General features: G+C 42.9%; 1 long non-coding RNA gene across 3 annotated transcripts in view; it reads left to right on the top strand.

The window, feature by feature from the left end:
• The first annotated feature begins 10,156 nt into the window (after positions 1–10,156).
• LOC138171362 (uncharacterized) overlaps positions 10,157–21,851 on the top strand; it is a 73,501-nt gene continuing 61,806 nt past the window's right edge. For all 3 annotated transcript variants that reach the window (XR_011170868.1, XR_011170867.1, XR_011170866.1), the window contains exon 1: positions 10,157–10,289. This is a non-coding gene — a long non-coding RNA (uncharacterized lncRNA). The remainder of the gene's footprint in view (positions 10,290–21,851) is intronic.

The following is a 21,851-nucleotide window of genomic DNA, read 5'->3' as shown; positions in this document are numbered from 1 at the left end:
AGATTTACCCAAGCCAAGATCATGTGTTTGCTCAGACAGGTCTGGGAAAATGCAGATTCTCCTTTGGTCAGACAAGTGATATGGAAATTGATAAATCTCTTTGACCAAGATTTGAGTGACTCAAGTCATGTATCCCAAGACTATCATTTTAATATGTACATTAACTCTTTTTATTGTATTTCTTTTTTAAATTAATCAATTCATTTTAGTTAACATTCATTTCCAAAAGATTTTGAGTTCCAAATTTTCTCCCTATCTCTCTCCTCCTCCTCCCCATCCCAAGATGTCTTACTATTTTTTTATTGTATTTCAAACAATACATATTCAAAATAGAAACTTTATAAGCTACAGAAATTTGTCACTGAAATGAGAATGGAGCAAGTATTAGAGGTTAACAATATATTTCAATCCCACAGCAAAATTATAATTAAACAAGAATGATGCTAAGTATGCAATATCCCTTTAAAGTTTTCAAACAATAGTTTGCTGACATTTGTTAGATTTCCAGCTAGAAATTAACTCAAGAAGTGTCTGTATAGATTCCATAGAAAATATCCCCATTTTAAGTTGTTCCTCCTTAGCAGGAGAAGTATTTAAAATGAATTTTTGGGGGTGGCTAGGTGGCACAGCGAATAGAGCACTGGCCCTGGAGTCAGGAGCACCTGAGTTCAAATCCGGCCTCAGACACTTAACACAAAAACTAGCCATGTGACCTTGGGCAAGTCACTTAACCCCAACACCCCTCCAAAAAGCAAAAAAAAAAAAATGAATTTTCTAAGTAATGAAATGTGAAATTATTTTAAATCAGTTTCTTTTTAAACCTTAACCATTTCCATATTCTGTATTTTAGATTTTTATTTATTTATTTTTAGTTTTCAACATTCACTTCCCTAAGATTTTGAGTTCTAAATTTTCTCTGCCTCTCTTCACTCCCTCTTCCCCAAGATGGTGTGCAATCTGATGTGGGCTCTACATATACATTCAGATTAAACATATTTTCACATTAGTCATGAAGAATTAAAACAAATGAGAGGAACCACAAGAAAGAAGAAACAACAGCAACAAAAAAGAGAGTGAATAGTCTGCTTCCATCTGCATTCAGACGCCATTGTTCCTTCTCTGGATATGGGTGGCATTTTCCATCTTGAGTCTTTTGGAGCTGTCTTAAATCCTTGCATTGCTGAGAAGAGCTAAGTCTGTTAAAGTCAGTCATTTTACAATGTGGCTATTTCTATGCACAATGTTCTACTGGTTCTGCTCACTTCACTCAGCATCAGTTTATATAAGTCTTTCTAGGTTTTTCTGAAGTTCACCTGCTCATCATTTCTTCTTATTATTTCTTTATTATCATTTTATATTATTTTATTATAATAAGAAATTATATATTCTTATTATGAAACAATAGTATTCCATTACATTTATATACCACAACTTGTTCAACCTTTCTCCAATTGATAGGTATCCCCTCATTTTCCAATTCTTTGTCATCACAAAAAGAACTGCTATAAATATCTTTGTACATGTGGGTCCTTTCCCCATTTTTATGATCTCTTAGGATACAGCTCTAGAAGTGGTATTGTTGGGTCAAAGGGTATGTGTAGTTTTATAGCCCTTTGAGCATAGTCCCAAATTACTCTCTTGAATGCCAAGATCCTCATTTCAATATAATCCCCCTCCCATTGTGTTAACCAATTAGAGTTGATTGATACCTCTCAGGAATACCTACTCTTTGAAGGGCATAGAAACTGGGAGCCCACCTCCATGAGGGGTCTCTGTTCTAAGAGACAGACCAGTGACCATGTTTTTATTAATAAATGTGCTGGCCTTATTAATAAAATGATTAAACTATCCAGGAATACTGTCCCTTGAACCTTTTAAATTATCCCAATGTATATCTTTTTACATGTTATGAGACTTTTTCCCTGAAATGGGGAGGGAAGGGTATATATTAGAAAATAAAAGTTACATAAAAGAAAATATCTCCCCAAATGTAAATGCTTGTTGAATAAATGAATAAATGGACAGCACAGATTCTGGAAACCAGGAAGCAGGGAATAAGTGCATAGAGGAATGGACTTGTAAGTCAGTAAGACCTCTCTAAAATGAGGGAGTTGGACATGATGTCCTCTTAATGTCCCTATTAGCTCTAGATCTCTGGTCACTGGAATTGACCCTTCCCCTCCCAACAAACCAGCCACATACTCAGGTTTGATGGTGGTGAAGGAGAGAGAGCTTGTCTGCTAGAGGCAGAAGAAATGGGCAGGTCCAATGGATAACCAAAAGGTATCCTTGGAAATAGGCCCACAGAACTTGATGACTAAGTAGAGTTTTTAGCACATCTTTCTCCGGGAATATCTGTTGCCAGTGCAGTTGAGTACAAAAGCTGTGAGCTGCTCTGACCCCCCCACTTTTCCTCAACTTCCTCCTCCCAAACTGTCTCCATGATGCCAGGCATCTACAGGGAGCCATTCTCTCCAGCCAGAGTGTGGAAAGCTTGGAAAAATAAAGCTTGTGCTGGAATGAGGCACTCAGGAGCTGAGTGAGATACATTCTTTATCTCAATTACTAAAGGTCTCAGGGGATGTCAAGTGGGAATTTAGCATTTCCCATCTGATTTTCAAAAAAAATGCTAGTAATTTTCAAATGGATTAGATTAGTGCCATTTTTATATGCGCAGAACAAGCCCAATTTCTCTTCCTCCTAACAGCCCTTCACATAGTCAAAGATAGCAACCATGGCCCTTTTAAGTATTCTCTTCTGGGTTAAAGTCTTGTATCATACCATAGAAAAATCAATTCTTTCCTCCCACTAACTCCTTATTCTTAGGGACTAAATGGGAAAGAAAACAAATGGTAAAATTGGGATTTGTCCCTCATTCCCTGGCCATGCTTCCCAAGCAAACTGTCCACTTTAGAACTGACCACACTCTGCTGACCTCCACCTCAACCATGTGCATTCTTTTCTCTAACCACCCACCTTCCCAGTGCCAATCCCCACAACCCAGGTCACAATTTTCTAAGCCTGTTCTCCTAACCTTAGGATCTTCAGCTTCCAGGTCTGATTGTTGTTACTGCATAGCCATGTCTGACACGCCGTGACTCCATTTTCTTGGCAAAGATACTGGGGTGGTTTGCCATTTCCTTTTCAGTCCATCTTACAGAAGAGGAAAGTAAGGCCAACAGGGTTAAGTGACTTGCCCAGTATCACATAGCTAGTAAGTGTCTGAGGTCATATTTAAACTCAGGGAAATGAGTCTTCCTGACTCTAGGACTGGCACTCTATCCACTGAGCTACTTAGCTGCCCTCCAGGTTTGGACAGGATTGTAAAAGTCATTTACTCCAACTCCTTGTCTGGTGCATGAAATCCTTTCTAAAATATCCCTGTCTTCTAACCGCCTGTCTTTGTTAGAGCACTGCTTATGAGCAGGAGCTTACTGCTTCCTAAGATGTCCATAAGGAGGTCCATTGTTGGACAGCGCCAATTCTGAGACCCAGCTTATTTTGTTCCACCCTCTACAGTTATATTCAACTGTTCTTCCTCTTTCTTAGGGCAGCCTTTCAGATAGTTAAGATAGATGATGGTCACACGCATCCTCGGTCTCTAATTTGGGGGATGTTTTTCCAGTTACTTAACTGTTCCTTCTGTGACACAGGATTAAGTCTTCATCTCAGTTGCGTCACTTTGTGGGACCTATTTGTCAGTATTTTTCTTACAATGCAATATTGGTATCTTGACATATAATACAGTATATTAAGGGTTTTTTGTGTTCATTTCTTATTTTCTTTACAGATTGAGTTTTATGAGGACAGGAATCCTAAAGTTTATGTCTCTTCAAGTGGTTGGTATAGTGCTCTGTGCACAATAGGTGCTTAACCAAGGTCTGTGGTTGCTAAAATGTAAACAAACACTCCAGGAACACCACTCTTTATCCATTTACCACCTTGGGAGGCAGTGAGAGAAAGGGAATAGTGGGAGGGGTTCTTGGAATTGTATGACACAGTGGACCTTTTGGACCTGGAGTCAAAAAGACTCATCTTCTTGAGTTCAACTCCAGCCTTAGACACCCAGTGCAAGTCACTTAACCCTTTCCCCTCAGTTTTGTCATCCATAAAATGAACTAGAGAAGGAAACAGCAAAACCTCTCCAGGATGTTTGCCTAGAACATGTCAAATGGGGTCGCAAAGGGTCAGAAATGACTGAACAACATTTTCTCTCAGGAGTGAGACAATGAAGAGAGCACTAGTGTGGAGTTTCCTGACCTTGATGCTTTAGACAATACCAAGAGTCTGTTCCTAGATTAGGCCCACTCTAAAAAGAGGAAGCTGCCCCCTGTACCGTTTCTGTTTTGGAGATGATTGGCAGTGGAATGGGTAGGCTTTGCTTAGGAGGAACAGAGGAATCTCATTTCCATAGGATATGACCAATCCTTTCTTTTAAGCTTTCAATTGGTTTTTTTTTTATAATAAAGAATTTATTTTCTCTCTCTCCAACCTCCCCCTAAAAAGGAAAGTAAAAGAAAAAACAAATTAACACACAGAGCAGGTTTAAAGCTGTCTGCCTCACTTTGCCCCTTAGGCTGATCACCTCTGTCACTGGTCCTGTTGTAGGAATTTTCTTGGACTGGCTCATGCCGTAAGTCAGCAGGAATCACAGAGACAGGTCTTCCTGCAGTGTGTTACTCTCAGAATGTGACACACCCCACTAGCAGCTAATGGAAACGTGCCTGATAATTTGGCAGCTGACCTTTATATATTCTCTCCCTCCCAAGATACTTTAAGCCCAGCAGAAAAACAAAAGAGACGTGCTTTTTATAGAATGATTTTTACAGTTTGATTGGAGCAGGAAGATCACTTAGATGGGAAAAGGTGCTCACTATAAACAAGAAGAGAGCTTATTACTTCTCACAAAGGAAAACTCCTTCCTTGTTAGCATAGCCTTTTACACAAAATAAAAGGAAATGCTACCTTCTTGTCAGTGAGCAAGTCAATAAACATTCCTTTCTCCTTTTTTTTTCTTTTTGGAGTGGAAAGGCAGGACAATTGGTGTCAACTGACTTGCCTAAGGTCACATGGCTAGCAAGTGTTAAGTGTCTGAGGCCAAATTTGAACTCAGGTTCTCCTGACTCCAGGGCCAGTGCTCTATTCACTGCACCACCTAGTCACCCCTCAATAAACATTTCTTAAGGACCTACTATGTGCTTTTGGGGAAACAGGATGAGAACCAGCACATTCTTTCTCTAACTAAACAGCCAGGCATTCAAATTCTGTTGCAGAGAATGCAACGCCATGCGAGGGTCATGTTGTGTGAATGCAAATGTATGCTTGCCAAAAAAGAGTATTTTATGGAGAGCGGACACAAGGCAAATGCTCACAGAAGAACTTTGGAATTGATGACACGGGAGACACTGGCGCAGGACCACCCAGCATGGTGCGCCCTCATCAGAGAAGCTGCTGTATGTGCTCTCTGAGCCTGAAGGAAATGTGAGGTGCATAAATTTAGAGAATCCGCCCCAAATGTTCACATGGCTTATTCATATCCCACCTGTGGTAGAGCATTCCAAGCAAATATTGATCTGATCAGCCACAGTCGGACACATTGTAACTTGACTCTAGCATAGTTTGGTGCCATTTTAGACACCACAGTGCATAGAATGCTGTCCTGGAGCCAGGGAAACTCATCTTCACGAGTTCAAATCCAGCCTCAGACCCTTACTGGACACTTAACACTGTTTACCTCAGTTTCCTCATCGATAAAATGGGCCAAAGAACAAAATTACAAACAACTCCAGTATCTGTGCCAAGAAAACCCCAAATGGGGTCACAGAGAGTTGGAGATGACTGAAGAAGGTGTAATTGGATAAAGAGGACCGCTTCTTTGAATGATCAAAGTGCCCTTTTCTTTCTCTTTCTCTTTTTTTCATTGTGTAGTCATAAAGTGATTGGGAGGAAAGGAGATATGGGAGGAGCCAGATGCTTTAAACTATTGCTGCAGCAGCAATGCCTTAGCCCAGAGTAAGAAATGGTAAATACAGGAATCAGTACGATGGATTCTCAACACAACATTCTTAACTCTTAAACAATCATCTTTCCACAGTCCTCTGAACATCCAGGAGAGGGTCACCAGGTGAGAAAGGTGTGTTCCATAAAGATAATTTGACAGAGTTTGGGAGATCAGGTCCAGAAAGGAGAGGGGTGGGGTCCCTGCTTTGAAGTATAGAGATCAGCTATTTTTCCTACTGGACCAAAGGCTGAACAACAATCGCGTGGGTGTCAGGTTTGTACAACAGAGGCAGGAGGCTCTTTTGTTCTTTCCCTTGGGCTTATTTGCATACCAGCCAGAAGTACTATGGGAGTTGTGGGCAGATGGACAAAATCAACTTCCAAAATTCTTGGGGTGTTTTGATGAGTAGTCCTCACAAGGGGCTTTGGAGATACAGGCTAACAATTAGATATTTTACAAGAGTGAGGACTCTCTTAACCCCAAGAGAGCTAGTTGCTGGGTGGTGGACCCTGAGTTAGAAGTGCATTATCAAGATGGGGAGGCTAGGTGGTGCAGTGTGTAGAGCGCCGGCCTGGAGTCAGAAGGACCTGAGTTCAGGTCCGGCCTCAGACACTTAACACACACACACACACACACACACACACACACACACACACCTAGCCGTGTGACCTTGGGCCAAAAAAAAAAGAAGAGCATCATCAGGTAAAAGAATAGATTTACTTTAGGCCTGAGGCTTCTGGCTTTTTTTTTTGGCTGTCTGCCTCAGTATGACCTTTGTGGCTTTAGCTGTCATGATCATTCCAAAAGCTCTAGTCTTCCCTTTAAAGGATAGAGGCTCCAATAAGGGGTGCATAGGAGGGAGGACCGGCCTGTGGTAGCCACTGGTGAGTGGGACCTTCTGACAGAGTTTACTCTGTGTGTGTGAAAGTAATGATAATAGCTTACATTATATAGCACTTTGTGGCAGACACTGTGCTAAGTACAGATAGTGTCAGAGGCAGGATTTGAATTCAGGTCTTCCTGCCTCCACATGTCCATTGCACCACCTCAATGACTATGCCCCAAAGCAAAGCTGGTAATCCAGCCCAGGTCCTCTGAATCTAAACTCAGGTATCATCCCACCACACCACACTGCCGTGCATCCAGTCCAACTCCATCATCCTTCCATTTCATAAATAGGAAAACTGAGGCCCAGGATATACAGGCTGTAACTCTACCATCTAAGGATGGGAGGGACTGGGGAGGCTCTTTCCAGCAGTTGGCTCTCTTGGACAAGGAGGGAGAGGTAGAGACACTGATGTATGGTGGAACAGACCTGGATTTGGAGTCTGAGGACCTGCATCCAAATATTGGCTTTGATTACTAATTCCCTCTTGTAAAACGAGGGGGTAGGGCTGGCTGACCTAAATCCTATGATCCTGCGGACATATTCCTCAAGATTTCATCTTGGTGAGCTCATGGATGCCCATTGCCTCTACCATGGACAGCTCCCAACTTTGCACTGACCTGTCTCTTCTGAGCCCCATCCTTCAATCTCACACTGCCCATGGGACGCCACTACCTGGACATCTTCTCTACCAAAACCTCGACTCAACCATGGCCAACATGTCCCCTCACCCCTGCCAACCCACATCTGCTCTTCTTCCTCCTCCTCCTCTTTCTCCTCCTCCTCCTCTTTCTCAGTGCCAATGTCAATGTTAATATCATCCACCTAGGATTCAAACCCAGATGCCATCTTTGAATAGATGGGGTGAGGGCAAATGCATCCTGTTTGGAATGAGAAGACCTGGGTTCAAATCCTAGCTCTAACCCTGACCTCTGCACCCTTGGGACAAATCCTTTGCCCTTTCTGACCCTCAGTCTCCTTCTCGGTAACAAAAAGATGTTAGATGATCACTGGGGTTATTTTCAGTTATTGATATTATGAATTCTGTCACTTTCTGTTCACATCCTGTCACATCTGCGTCCACCACATGTCTTACACTTGTCCCTCTTCTCCATTTGCATCACCTCTGTCCCAGTTCAGATCTTCATCATCCCTCTTCTGACCACTGTAATAGACTCCTAAATGACCTCTCTGCTGCCAGATGAATTGTGAATGAAAAAGCACTTATTAAGCACCAGGGCCTGTGCCAAGTGCTGGGAGTACAAACACAATGCCCACCCTGGAGGAGTGTACGTCCGAATGGTGGAGGGGCAGTTTGGGTCTGAGAAGTCACAGAGTGCTTGAGTGGAGCCATGGGCTGATTGAACCAGCCTTCCCAGGGGTGCATTCTGAATTCCCTAGGTTGGCATTCAAGACTCTCCACAGTCTTTCCGCTTGAGCTGCCACTGCCTCCTTTGTTGATTCTGTTTCAACCACCCTGGGAACCCAAGGATTTCCTCCACCTGCTCTGTGCTTCCCCATCTCTGTGCTGCCATACAGGTTGTTTCTACCCTGGAAATGACATTCTGACTCTCCCCAAGCTGGTTCTTAAAATCCTTTCCTTCCAGGCCCATGAGAGGTGCCACCTCCTGAGATAGCCTCCCTCTTCATCTTCCAAGCTTTCCTTTGCATCCCTTTTCCCTACGAGGAACCAATCTTGGTTTATTTTGCCTGGTATCTGTGTGCATGTCTTATCTTTCCTCCTAGGCAACCAGGCAGCTGGAGGGCAGGAAGTGGGCAGGGTAATGAATGCTCTGGTTAATATGGCACTTTGAGACTGACAACAGCAGCCCTGGGAGGCAGATGGGAAAAAGATTTGTTGTTCAGTTGTTCAGTCCTGGCTGCCTCTTTGTGAACCCATGGTCACATTAGCACACTAATGTAGTCTATAGAGATTTCTTGGCAAAGATGCTGGAGTGGTTTACCATTTCCTTCTCCAATGCTAAAAAGATTGTTCCTCTTTATGGGAGGTGGGTCTGTCTTCCATCTCCATGCCTTTGAATTGCCTGTGTCTCCCATCAGGCTGACTCTTCCTCCTCCACTCTCCCTTCTGGTGTACTCAGCTTTTTTTCTGAGCACAGCTGGAGTGGCACCTTCCAAGTGGAGCCTTCCCTATCCCCCCCCCCCCAACCATTTGTCCATATTCTTCATGTGTTCATTGCCCATCCACTAGAATAATGGCTGTATTCCCTGCCCCCAGTGAATGGAAGCTTCTTGAGAGTAGTGACTACTGGAACAGTGCTTGGTGGTTAATCAGGAGGCAGCAAGGTCCACCAGGAAGAATGCCGAATTTGGAGTCAGAGAACCCAAGGCTTACTCATTACTTTGTTACTTATTAGTTCTGTGCCTTTGGGCAAGTCACTTGACTTGGGACTGAGTTTTCTTATCTGTAAAGTGGGACTAATGGTTTTGAAGTGTCTATCCCACTAAGTGAGGTGCCAATCAGGGAATGATTGCCAAGAGCACTTATTTTAAAGGACCATAGGAAAGAAAAGTACAGAAAGAAAAAGCTGAGGCAGGGGAAGGGAGGGAACTCCCTTTCTCTCCCCTCTTTTGTACACAAAAGGGCATCAGTGACCCTCCTTCCTGAAGAACAAGTGAGACAGCTCCAAGCCCAGGGGACCTCCCCAGGCAACTCTGGACCACAGCTTCCTGCTTCATGAATCTCTTAGAAAATTTGGAAAGGCAGGAAAAGAGAGAAGGAACAGCCAGAGGCAGCAGACAACATGGTAGACTGAGGTTGGGAGGTGGAGCTGATGACAGCCTGCTTGGGAACCACCTGGCTAACACACAGTAAATAGCCTCATGGTGGGACAACCACCCCATGAAACCAGAAGGGTCATTCCATAGATGAACACAGAATTCAGGAACTGCCCTGTGAGAGGAAGCCGGGTGAAAACAGTGACCTTCATCAGCCTGAGTCATCCAGATGCCACGGCCCCCAAGGTGGGGGTGGGAAGTTGACGCTTTAGACCGAGTGGGTCTGGACTTTTTGCAGAGCTGCCCTTTTAGGAGATAAGAGGGGCAGAGCCCTGCTTGGACAGCACAGACCCCTGTTTATAACAGACTGCAGTCAGGAGTCCTTTGAGTGGGGGAACTGGAGATATTATTTCTCCTGGCGAGGAGACTCAGGGGACCCAATATCTGCTTCCAAGTGTTGGAGGGCTGAGACAGGAAGAGGGATATTAGACTTTTTATGCTTTGCCCTAAAGGGAAGAACAAGAAGCAACTGGTGAAGTTTGTCAAGAAGCAAATTTAGGCTTGAAATCAGGAAAAGGCTGGGAGAGTTAGAGATTGCTGTGAGCGGGACGGGCTACCCTGGGAGCTGTTGAGTTTCCTGTCACCCGAGGCCTTCAGACTGAGGTGAGATGACCACCCGGGGATGTTGGAGGGGGAAGTCTGTCCAGAACCGTCTAGACTAAGTCTCTGAGGGCCCTTCCAGCCTTGGAATCCTAGGGCTCTGATTCCAAACACGGGCCAATTGCAGCAAACTTTCCTCGGACTGCTCTGAAGCCTCATCTTCCTCTTGCTTTCCTCTTTTCTGTCCTGGCCCCCCAGCTCCTCTGGCCCCATACCAGGCCTCCAGCATTCTGGCTTCCATCCCCCATGCCTTCCCTTCTCACGTAGGTGCTCTCTTTGACCATAGGGGTAACAAAGACAAGGGATTTGTCAGGTGTGTTGGACGCTCACTGCAGCTGCACCCATCTGCCTGAGGTCCTTCACAACAGCTGAGACATAAAAAATTCCCTAGGCCCCCCCAAATTCCCAGCATCCTCACACACTGCTGCCTGCCTTCCCCTCCCCAGTCACCTCTTGGCTGAAGCAAACAACCCCCAGCCTTGGGCCCCTCATTCTGGCACCATGGCCAGTGAATAAATCACACACACACACACACACACACACACAGATAACACCTCCCTCCAATACCCCCCCACACCATATACCACACACCACACACCACACACTCACACACACATACACACACATACCTTATACCACACACATACACACACACCAAATACCACACCCACACACATGTGCACACACATAAACACATACACACATACATTTTTCATTAGGTAATAGTGAGAAGCCCCAAATGAGCAGATGAGAGGAGCCTAGTCCCTCTTCTTCCTTTCCATCCATCTCTTGGAGCTGGTCATATGACCTGCTGTGTAGACAAATGACTCCTTGGGCTCAAGAGAGAAAACCCAGAAAGAAAAACCCAAAAAAATAATTTCTAATTTACATGAATGCTTCTGTGTCTTGCACTTTAAAATTGATGTTAAGTTTTCTATTTTCACCTCACATGTGGATTTGTACTTCTGTTCCTGGACTAGGTATTTCCCCAAAATCCATGGATGTGCCAGTCCTCATGACATCTCTCTCTCCGCTTGTCCTGAGCAGAACCAATGTTGTATTCACCGAGGTTCAGCACACAATTTGTCCTATTGCCCATTGTCCAAAATATCCCAGGGAGCACTGCTTCTTTTAAAAAAAATTTTATTTTGCCCACAATTACATGTGAAAGCAATTTTCAATATATTTTTAAGTCTTGTGTTCCAAGTTCTATCTTCCCCTCCTTTCCCTCCCCCTTCCCTGAGACAGTCAGCAACCTGATCTAGGTTATACATGTGCAATCATATGAAACATTGCCATTATTAGTCATTTTGTGCAAGAAAAGAAAGTGAAAAATAGTATGTTTTGGTCTGCATTCAGACTCCGTCAGTTCTTTCTCTGGGGGTGGAGAGCGTTTTTCATTGTGAGTCCTTTGGGGTTGTCTTGGATCTCTGCATTGCTGAGAAGATCTAAATCATTCACAGTTCTCCATCGTACAAGCTCGCTGTTTCTGCGTACGACATTCTCGTGGTTCTGCTAACTTTACTTTGCAGCAGTTCATGTAGGTCTTTCCAGTTTTTCTGAAATTATCCTGGGAGTATTGTTTCTAATAGCTTTAGTAGAGATATGGCAGATGGCGTCTTTAATGCCATCAAGTCTCAAATGATGTGATTGGATTAGACCAGGGCGTCCTTACCTGCTGGCTTTTCAACGACAGCTTGATAACTGTATTTCAATATACACAATGGGCAGGGGGAGGAGACCTGCCTAGACCACTTTAAATGGAGTCACCCCTGGGGAAGAGGCTGGAAGACTGGAGCATATATCATTGGGAAGACTTGTCTGTTGGCTATTTGCCAGAGTTCTCTTTCTTTAAAATGAGCTGACTGAGCACAGTTGGGACTTTTCCTGTATTTTCCTGAGTCTGAGAATGATGGATACCTTCACTCATAATCAGTGGTGCTATGTGGAAAAGAAGAGGGCCTGGCCCCTCTTTAGGCCACATGGCCCTGAGAAGTGGGCCTGAGGGATGGGCCTTTTCTTTCACCATTTTCTTTCCTAGGTACAGGGAAGTGGAGTGGCAAGCCCAGGCACGCAGGAGATACAAAAGTCCAGGAATCCAGATGTTGTATCAGTAAAGCCATGGGGAGTAAGGGGCTGGAGACAAGTGCAAGGGGGGCTTTGGACTTGAACTTGAAAAGCTAATGTTTTATAGGAACTGAGTTAAGCTGTGAGCTTAATCCCCCTCTCTCCAGAGCCTGAGGTGGGGTGTGTATGTGTGTGGGAATTATGTTCCCCCAGGTACTGAGTAAAATGTTTGTATTTCTTGTTGTTTTCTTGCTGTATCTCTGAAGTAAACAGCACTTTGTAAAAGCTAATCTGACATTAAGTGGTTATATGGAACCAGGTTGCTAGTCATTAGGTCTTTAAGATGGGCAAACATGACCTGTGGGGGCTTGAGCTGTAGCAGAGAAGAGAAACTCCCTAAGGTCCCCAGGGTCCCCAGGACCTCTGTGGGGGCTGAAAATGCAATGGATCGCCCCCTCAGACAGCTCAGAGTCAAATCCACAGTACAAATATGATAGGTTTCCTCTGTGTTCATATGCATTGAATTTTAAATATTGTAAAATGCTTTGGGAAGGGGGTCCAGGAAACAAAACACGTCGAGAATCCCCAGATGAAATCATCATTAAGCTCCTTGCAGCCTCTGCCTTCTGCTCTCCCTCCCCATTCCCTATAATAAAGCCCCTCTCAGCTCCCATGCCCCCCGCTGTGATGACACGCTATAATTTGATAATGAAGCAAGGACATATGCAGAAGTGAGATGGAATTGTGTCAGGAGCGATGGGTGAGCCTTGGAGAAGGTGATTTAGGGATATTAGGAGGTGGAGTGGTTAGGAGGTGGGGACAAGGCAGAAACCGCCAGGAGAGGCTAGGTATTAAGGACCTGTCCCAAGAAGTGTAAGGAATCTTGGAGTCCAGGAGAGGCAGTGTGCACTCTCCAGACCCAGGCAGCTGCAGGCGAGGGCAGAGGGCAGTGGGCAGCAGATGATGGCTTCTGGGGAGGCAGAGGGGAGGAAGGAGAAGTGACGCTGCCAGGCAGCCAGCTCCAGGCCTGCCCAGGTTGTCTTGGTAACAGCAGTTGGAGGAGTGTTTATGGCTTCCAGCCACTGTCAGTGAGCTGAAGTTGTGCCCGACAAGGCTTTTCTTTAGCGACAGCTGCTCAGGCTGCCTCCTTCCTCCTGTGGCTCAAGCCTGGTTGATGGTGCACCTTTTCTTTGCAAATTATTTATTTTGTTTTGGAGAGGGGAAGGCAAGGCAGTTGGGGTTAAGTGACTAGCCCCAGGTCATACAGCTACCTGAGGCCAGATTTGAACTCAGATTCTCCTGACTCCAGGGCCAGTGCCTCATGTAAATATTCACTGCCTCATGTATTTTTTAAAATCTTATCATCCCTCATCTCCAACAGAATGTAACCTCCTTGAGGACAGGAACTGAGTTTTAGGAAGAATTGAGAAGGCCCCAAGCACATTTGATTGGGGGTGAGGGGGTTGGCAGATTTCTGGAATGACAAGGACCAGAGTCCATACACAGGATGGGCAGGCACAGGGATGGGTTGCTATCAGCATCATTAGGGAGTGAGGGGGTTGGCAGACTTCTGGAATGACAAGGACCAGAGTCCATATACAGGATGAGCAGGCACAGGGATGGGTTGCTATCAGTATCATTAGGGATTGAAGGGGTTGGCAGGCATCTGAGAGGACAAGGACCAGAGTCCATACACAGCACGGGCAGGCACACTGCAGCATCTTAGAGGGAACGTCTACATGGTTGAGATCATAGACCTAACTGAGGGTATTTTGATGTCCCTTTACAGCTAGCACACTGCCCTGATACATAGCATAGAAATATGTGATCAAATCTGTGATTTCATTGATATAGAGAATTCTCAGAGGAGGAAACTCCCTCTGCCAGAGCACATCAGCACTTATTCTAGAAACTGAGAGGCTAGGGCAGTGAGAGGTTAAAGTGACTTGCCCAGAGTCTCAGGAGCAGGGCTTGAGCTCAGCTCATTCTCTCTGTCCTGGCAATTTGCCACACTGACTCACAGTATGAGAATAATGTTCTGATGGAAGTCTTGAGGGTTGGGGCTGATTAATTCTTTGTATCTTCAGCACCTGAAATTTATTAAGCACACAATAGGTGCTTAATAAATGCTTGTCAACGGACCATTTGGTCAATTGGTCTGACTCCAAGAAATTTCCTAAGGAGACAATAGCATGCCCTCTGCATGCCAAACAGCACTGACTACCATCCTTCATTTGTCTGGGAGGTGCCAGACCCTGAGTGGCCTGGATACATTCCTGGCAGGTGTTTGCTGATAGCTGACGTTCCAACCCCTTACTCCCATTTCAATTCCACTTCTCGGAGTGCATATCATTGGTAATGTTCTCCATCTCCTGGGCCAGAAGAGCAGAGAGATGCCCCCTTTCCTAAATAAGTCTGGCTGTTATTTTTTCTATAAGCTTACAAAACCAGTCCTAGCCATGTTCCTGCAGCTAAGTCACAATAATGATGCAGCAGGAACCTGGGGGCAGTAGAACAGAGAAGTATGTCTCATAGTCATGGAATCACAGAATCTCAGAGCTGAAAAGAACTTCCAAGGCTGTGTAGACCAGACTTCTCATTTTATTCATGAGGAAACTGAGTCCTTCGGGGATAATGACTGGCTCAAGGTCACAAAAGAGGACCATGTCACATCTCTATTCTTGGACATTGCCTTCTTAATGTAGCCCAAGATGGCATTGGCTTTCTTGGCAGCTGTAGCACAGTCAATCCCTTTCCTTCTGGCTTCTGGCTTAGTCCTAATTGGAAGATAGGACCATTCTCAAGTTTGTGTCAGGGTTGGGGGACTTGACAAACCATGCTGGTTGTCAGCTCTTTAGAAAGAAGTCTTCATTTTTATTGTCATTAGCTTGATGACTATCCACAAAACATTTGCCCCAAAATAGGATTGCTTACAAAACTGTGAATCTTCCCTACATAGCCATTGGCTTTGGGGGATATTTTTCATATTTAACATGGTAGTTCTAGCATGGCTCTGCTCATTTGTACTCCCTTATGACTTCTCTTCTCTTCTTTGTATTTCAAAACATTGGATACTCCTTTTTTTCCTTCCTTTTAAATAAGTGCCACCCCTTGTAACATAAGTATAATTAAACAAACCAAATAGCCACATTGACTGTATCTGAAAATGCCCATTTCATTCTGCACCATCGACTCTTCCAAAAGGTGAGCAGCATGCTTCATTATCTGGTGGAGTCATCATCAAACTGTTGCATCGATCCTGCTTCTTTGATCTTTCCCGGTTGTTCTACGTAGACAATATTGTAGTCATGGCATAAATTGTCCTGCTTCCACTAACTTGTTTTTGCATCAGTTCATACCAGCAATTCTCTTACTTTTCTCTGACTCCATCCCATTCACCATTTCTTAAGGTATAATAGTTTTTTTCTTACATTCATATGCTATACTTTGCTCAGCCATTCCCTAACTGGTGGTTACCCCCTTTGTTTCCAGTTCTTTGCTACATGCTACAGCAAATAATTCATATGGCTCCTTTATTTCTTTGGTTCATCTCATTGGGGTATAAGCATAGAGACTGTAAAATAACTGAGTCAAAGGACTTGTATAGTTTCATGACATTTAGAGTGTAATTCCAAATGGTTTTCTAGAATGGTTGAACCAATTTAGAGCTCAAACAACAGTGCTCCTCCAAAGCTTGTGATTTTCCCTTTTGGCCATCTTTGCCAATCAGAAGGGCATGAAGTAGAACCTCAGGCTTATTTTAATTTGCATTTATCTAATTATTAGTACTGTAGATCTTTAAAACGTGGCTGCTGAGAGTTTGGACTTCTTTTTTGAGAACTGCCTGTTCATATGTTTTGACCATTTTTTTTTGGTGGGAATGCCTCTGTTTTCCTATATTTTAATCAATTCCATATATACATATATATGGTATTAGATCTTTATCATAGAAGCTTGCTGCAAAAAATTTCCCCAGTTTACTGTTTCCTTTCTGATTTTAACTACATTGATTTTGCTTGTGCAAAAACTTGTCAATTTATGTTATTTAATTTATATCAATATATTTAACTATGTCAATATAAAATTTATATTAATATATGTTACTATATTTATTAATATAACATTAATATGTTGTAATAATATAAATTTATATAAATAAATAATGTGTATTATCAAAAATTTTCACTCTATCTTCTGTGAGCCTGTCTCCTGTTTAGTACAGATATACTTCCCCTATTCTTACTTGCGAAGGGATTTCCTTCCTTGCTTTACAGACTTGTTTGTGATCATGTTTATGAGATCTAGGTCATGTGTCCATTTGGAGATTGTTGTAGCACATGGTGTAAGGAGTTGGCCTATAGCCAGTTTCTATCAGATCACGTGATAGCAGTTTTTGTCAAATAATGAATTCTTATCCTAATAGTGGAGTAGTTGGGTTTACAAAATGGTACTCGCAGCAAACTGCTGCATTACATTTCATCTGGGTCTTACTATCTAATCTGACATACTACTCAACTTTAAAAAGCACACAGTACCAAATAATCTTTATGATTATTGCTTTGTAGTATAGTTTGAACTCTGATACCGCTAGCCCCCTTTCTTTCCCATTTTCCCCAGTATTTCCTTGAGATTCTTGGCCTTTATTATCTCCAGATGAATTTGTTATTTTTTTCTAGCTATATGATGCAATCATTTGATAGTTTGACTGTCATGGCACTGGATAAATAAATGAACTTAAACAGTGTCATCATTTTTCCTATATGGGTCTAGTCCTTCCATGATCAATTAGTGTCTCCAATTATGCAGATCTATATTCCCAGAAAGAGTGCATTTATAAGTTCCTGTATGTGCTTCTTTTATACTTTTTTATTCTTTGTGTTTTACTTACATTATTATTTTCATGTTATATTATTAATATTTTATATCTTATACATTCTGTAGTCATTTTGAATGGAATTTCTATATATCTTTCTGCTGGATTTTGTTGGCATTGTACAGAAAAGCTGATGATTTTTGTGGATTTATTTTACATCCTAAAACTTCACTGAAATTCTTTAATGATTTTGATTAATTTTAATTGACTCTATAAGATTCTCTAAGCAGAAATCATTGTATCTGCTAAAAGCGAACATTCTGTTCCCTTTCTGCTTGTACACATTTCCTCAACTTTTTTTTTATATTGTTCCTATAATTGGTACTTCCAGCATTACAGTAAATCATCGTGATGACACTAGACACCCTTGCCTTACCCTTGATCATATTAGAAATGCATTTCGTTTGTCCCTATTACTTATGATTCTGGCTCTTGGTTTTTAGAATGAAACTTGTTTACCCTATTAGAAAAGGTCCATTTATTTATTTTAGTGATTTTTTTTAGAACAGAAATGGGTGTTAGATTTTGTCAACAGTTTTCTGGCCTACTCTTTGTCAAGGGAGACTGTGATTTCTGCCTTGAGAGGGTCAGAAGAAGGGCAATGGCTATGTGCTCACTCATTTCCTCACCTATCTCAGAATTATAACTATTTGCTCCCTTAAACATTGGAGTCTAAGGGAACAGAACAAAAGCTGCTTCACTGGTCCCTATCCCTTGGGGGAAGAATGGTCCGAAGTTTACAACTTCAGGTTTGGCCCTTTCACATCAAATGCTAGTCATGCAAAAGATTATTACAAATAGTAAATAAGGGGTAAACCCATTTATCTGAGTAAAACAGCTTAGAATACGCTAGCAAATACATTTGAAAGTGAGCTCTTTAGGTGGAAGAGATAAGATATCAGTTCAATCAAGAGAGAAATTTCTCCCAAGGGGAAATTCTCTCTTTAAAGTCTCTAGGAAGGCAAGCTAGAGATTAAAGACATGTAGAGAAATTAGCTTCCACTACATCTGCAGCTTTCACAGTCTTTCTCTCTCCTCATGCATCTCTACCATCTCTCAAAAATCTTTTGCATTAATCATGCCCCTCACACAGGCATGCAGCATCATGTTAGTATTATCCCTACCAATTAGGAGTCATGTAAATGGTGCACCCAATGCTCTAGGCTAGTTGGAAGCCATGTTGTATCAGTATTTATATATTTATTCATTTTCTATGGCATTATGGCATATGGAAGTATGCCTTTAAGCATAATGCAGTCTCTCTATCTCTTTTAACTAACTTTTAAAAACTTTTAACTTTTTTTTTACTGTTGTCTTTTCTGAGATCAAGATTACTACTCTTATTTTTGGAGTTTACCTGATGTGCGGTAGAGTTAGCTAGAGCCCCTTGTTTTTAACACTATGCAGATCTTTGCATTTCAAGGTTTTTTCTCAGAACATGCTGTTGGATCGTGCTTTCTAGTTCACTTTGCCCTCTTCTTTCCTCTTCTGTTTTATGGGTGAATTCCTCCCATTGACTTTCACAGTTATGATTATTTGCTGTATATTTTCCTCCTACTTCTCCTCTTAATCTCCCATTCCACTCTTTGCAAAGAAGGTGGTGAGAGAGTATTCTCAGTACTAATGATCTGTGCTTGATGCCATTCGCTTCTCTTCCCCTTTTCTTTCTTCTCTTACTGAGCCCCAGATAATAGTTTTTTTTTGTCCTTTTTTCTTTCATTTTAATGCTCTCCTCATGATTTGCCCTATGAGGTTGGAGGTTATTTTGTTTATGACAAATCCTTTCCTGAATCTACTTTCTCTCTTATTCCTCCATCATCTTTTCTCAGTTACCTCTTTTTTTCCCTCTATTTAAATGTATTTTTAATACCTAGATGTATTTCTATATCAAATAGTTCTTGTGCATGTTCTACTCTCCTTTGCCAAGTTCAGTGGCACAAGATCCGGTGAGTGATTAAGTGGTAAGAAGAAGGTTGGCATTCTAGGCTTGGAGAAACAACTCTGGAACCTGAGGTAGGGCTTAGGCAAAGTGGCCATTATAGAAGACACAAACAACCAGGATCAGGATGGCCTTGGCATTCACCACACTCCTTCACAAGGGCTTTTCAGTTGTGTCCATCAGCGTTTTCTGAGGACAGCCTCTTTCTCCTTGGTTAGCTTGAGGCCTTTCTTTGACCCCATCCCACAGAATCTCTTGAAACATTGGCGATTTTTTGGGATCATCTGGGAAGAAAGGGGAGATGGGCAAACAGTCAGGAAACATGTTCGTAATGGGCATTTCTACAAGTTGGCAAAGGGTCAAAGACCATGAGTATTCCTGAGGATAGATGTGTCTCAGGAGAGAGGAAGCTGGGATTCCAAATGTCCCAGCTGATTTGCCAACAAGTCAACACATTGCTGGACTGAGAGAGAGCCGAAAGGAACTGCGCACACACAGACAAAGGAGCAATGAACCAGAGATCCCCTTCTGTCACCCAACCTCTAGCACCTTTATGTCTGTCCTGCTCGGGAATCTGGTCAATGTGCTCCTCTTTGCCATCATAAAGAAGCCAGAACAGATGGCACAGCTGTCCAGAAGGCTGAGGGCAGGTGTTAGCGTGTGACCATGGCAACAGGTCCTGGGAGAGGCTAAGATCACAGTGAAGTCTAGATCAAGTGGCGCCTCCTCCAGGAAGTGGGCCCTGATTTCTCCTCCCTCTGACATGCCATGTTTAAATGCATTCCAACTGTTTATTATGTCCCAAGTCTCCTCTTGGCTCTGATGATCTCCATCCTAAGTGCCCTCCCAGGCCTGACATTTTAGGTTCTATATTCTGTGCTCTTAAGATTTTCCCTGGCTTTGACATTTTAACAGTTGTCTGGCAGACAAGAAGGAGGGGTTGTGCTGAGGGCCTCACAGGAGGAAGTTGTTAAAATTCTAGCTAAGCCTGCAGAAGTGGGTGGTTTGGGCTCATTTGCTTAGCCAAGAAGTCCCATGTAGCGAGGGCAGTGGTGGGAGTGGGTCTTGGCTCTGGGTGGGAGTGGCTGAGGAGCTGGAACTGAGCACTGCTTTGGCACCTCAGACACCAGAGGCGTGGGGCACAGATGCCTGGGAAAAGAAAAGAAAGCTGAGGAAGGCAGCCAGAGAGGTTTAGAGTCAGTCCTCTGATAGATGGTGGTAGAATGAAACTCCCTGTGGTTGTATGTGACTAACTTTGCTTTCTAAGCATGTTCCTTTATCCTGCTATAAATGTTGTTTTAATAAACTCCTTTGACTTTTTATAAACATCCATGGTCAACCCAGTTCATCCAACCTTAATGGAACTCCAGTGAGGGGAACACCTCATTCCACTCCCAAACAGTCCATTTCACTTCTGGATGTAGCTAGTAAGTGTCCGAGACCACATTTGAACTCAAGTCTTCCCGATTCCAGGCCCATTGATCTATCCACTGTATTGTATATGGACTCAGATAATTAAAACGTAAGATTATATAAAGAATGGGAGAAAGAGGCAGCATGGACTAGTGTAGAGAGGACTTGCCTGGGCTCAAATCTAGCCTCTGGCCCATAGGAGCTGTGTGATCTTGGGGAAATGATTTAACTTTTCAATGCCCCCAGCCAAATTTCTAAGGTTTTAAGTCACAGAGTACTTTCTGATTTTCCTTGGTGGAGGGAGTGTCTTCATCTGGAGTCCTACACTGATGATCTCACAGGCAGACCCAAAAAGACTGGGGGGGGGGGGGGAGACAAGGATCAAAGAAAAAATAGGACTGCTGCTTAGGGAGAATGGGACAGTGATAACCAAAAACAGAAAAAAGTCAGAGATGTTTGACTCTTATTTTCCTATTTTCTTTGGAAACAAAAATGATCTTTGTGCTGGAATGGGTGGAACCAAAATGGCTTACAGGGATTTGCTGCACTAGATCAGTAAGGAAATAGTAAAAGAAGACCCCTAGTTCCCTTCCATGAATTCAAGTCAACTGGCCCAAATGACAGCTATCTTTGGATACTGAAGAAAATAGCTGATGTGGCACCAAGGGCACTAGCTGGGATATTGGAAAATAGTGGGCAACAGGAAAGGATCTAAAGGTCTAGGGAAAATCAAATGTCACAATAATAAAAAAAAAAAAGAAGTATGTAAATCATAAGCTGGTGTACTTGACTTTGATTCCTGAGAAACCTCAATAACAGATTATTGAAAACATGATTAATGAATATGGAGAAAGGGAAGCAGGAATTGCTAAGCGCCAGCATGGCTTACTGAAAACGAGTCCTGCCAGACTAACCTTATTCCCTTTTTTGACAGGATTATTAAACTGTCAGATCAGGGGAATATCCTAGATGGGACTTACCCAGATTTTAGTGGAGCATTTCATGAACTCTCTCCCACTATTGTGGGGGTAACAATGGAGATGTGTGGGCTAGACAAGCATTCAATAAAATGAAACAGAACTAGTTGGATTATGCCTGATATCAAAGAGTAGCTGTTAATGGTTCAATATCAACATGGCAGGAGGTCTCCAGTAGAGTACCCCAGGGATCTATTCTTGACCCTGTGACATTTAAGTGTTTTAAATATATCAAATAATTTAAATGCTTGAATAAGGGTCAAAACAGCAAGCTCACCAAATTTGCCAAGGGCATT

The sequence above is a fragment of the Petaurus breviceps genome, unplaced genomic scaffold (assembly GCF_028583685.1).
Source record: "Petaurus breviceps papuanus isolate PSGF00001 unplaced genomic scaffold, PetGlider_PUasm1.0 428, whole genome shotgun sequence".
Taxonomy (NCBI): Eukaryota; Metazoa; Chordata; class Mammalia; order Diprotodontia; family Petauridae; genus Petaurus; species Petaurus breviceps.
Note: the sequence above shows the minus strand (reverse complement) of the source record. Positions and strands in the feature narration are given on the sequence as shown.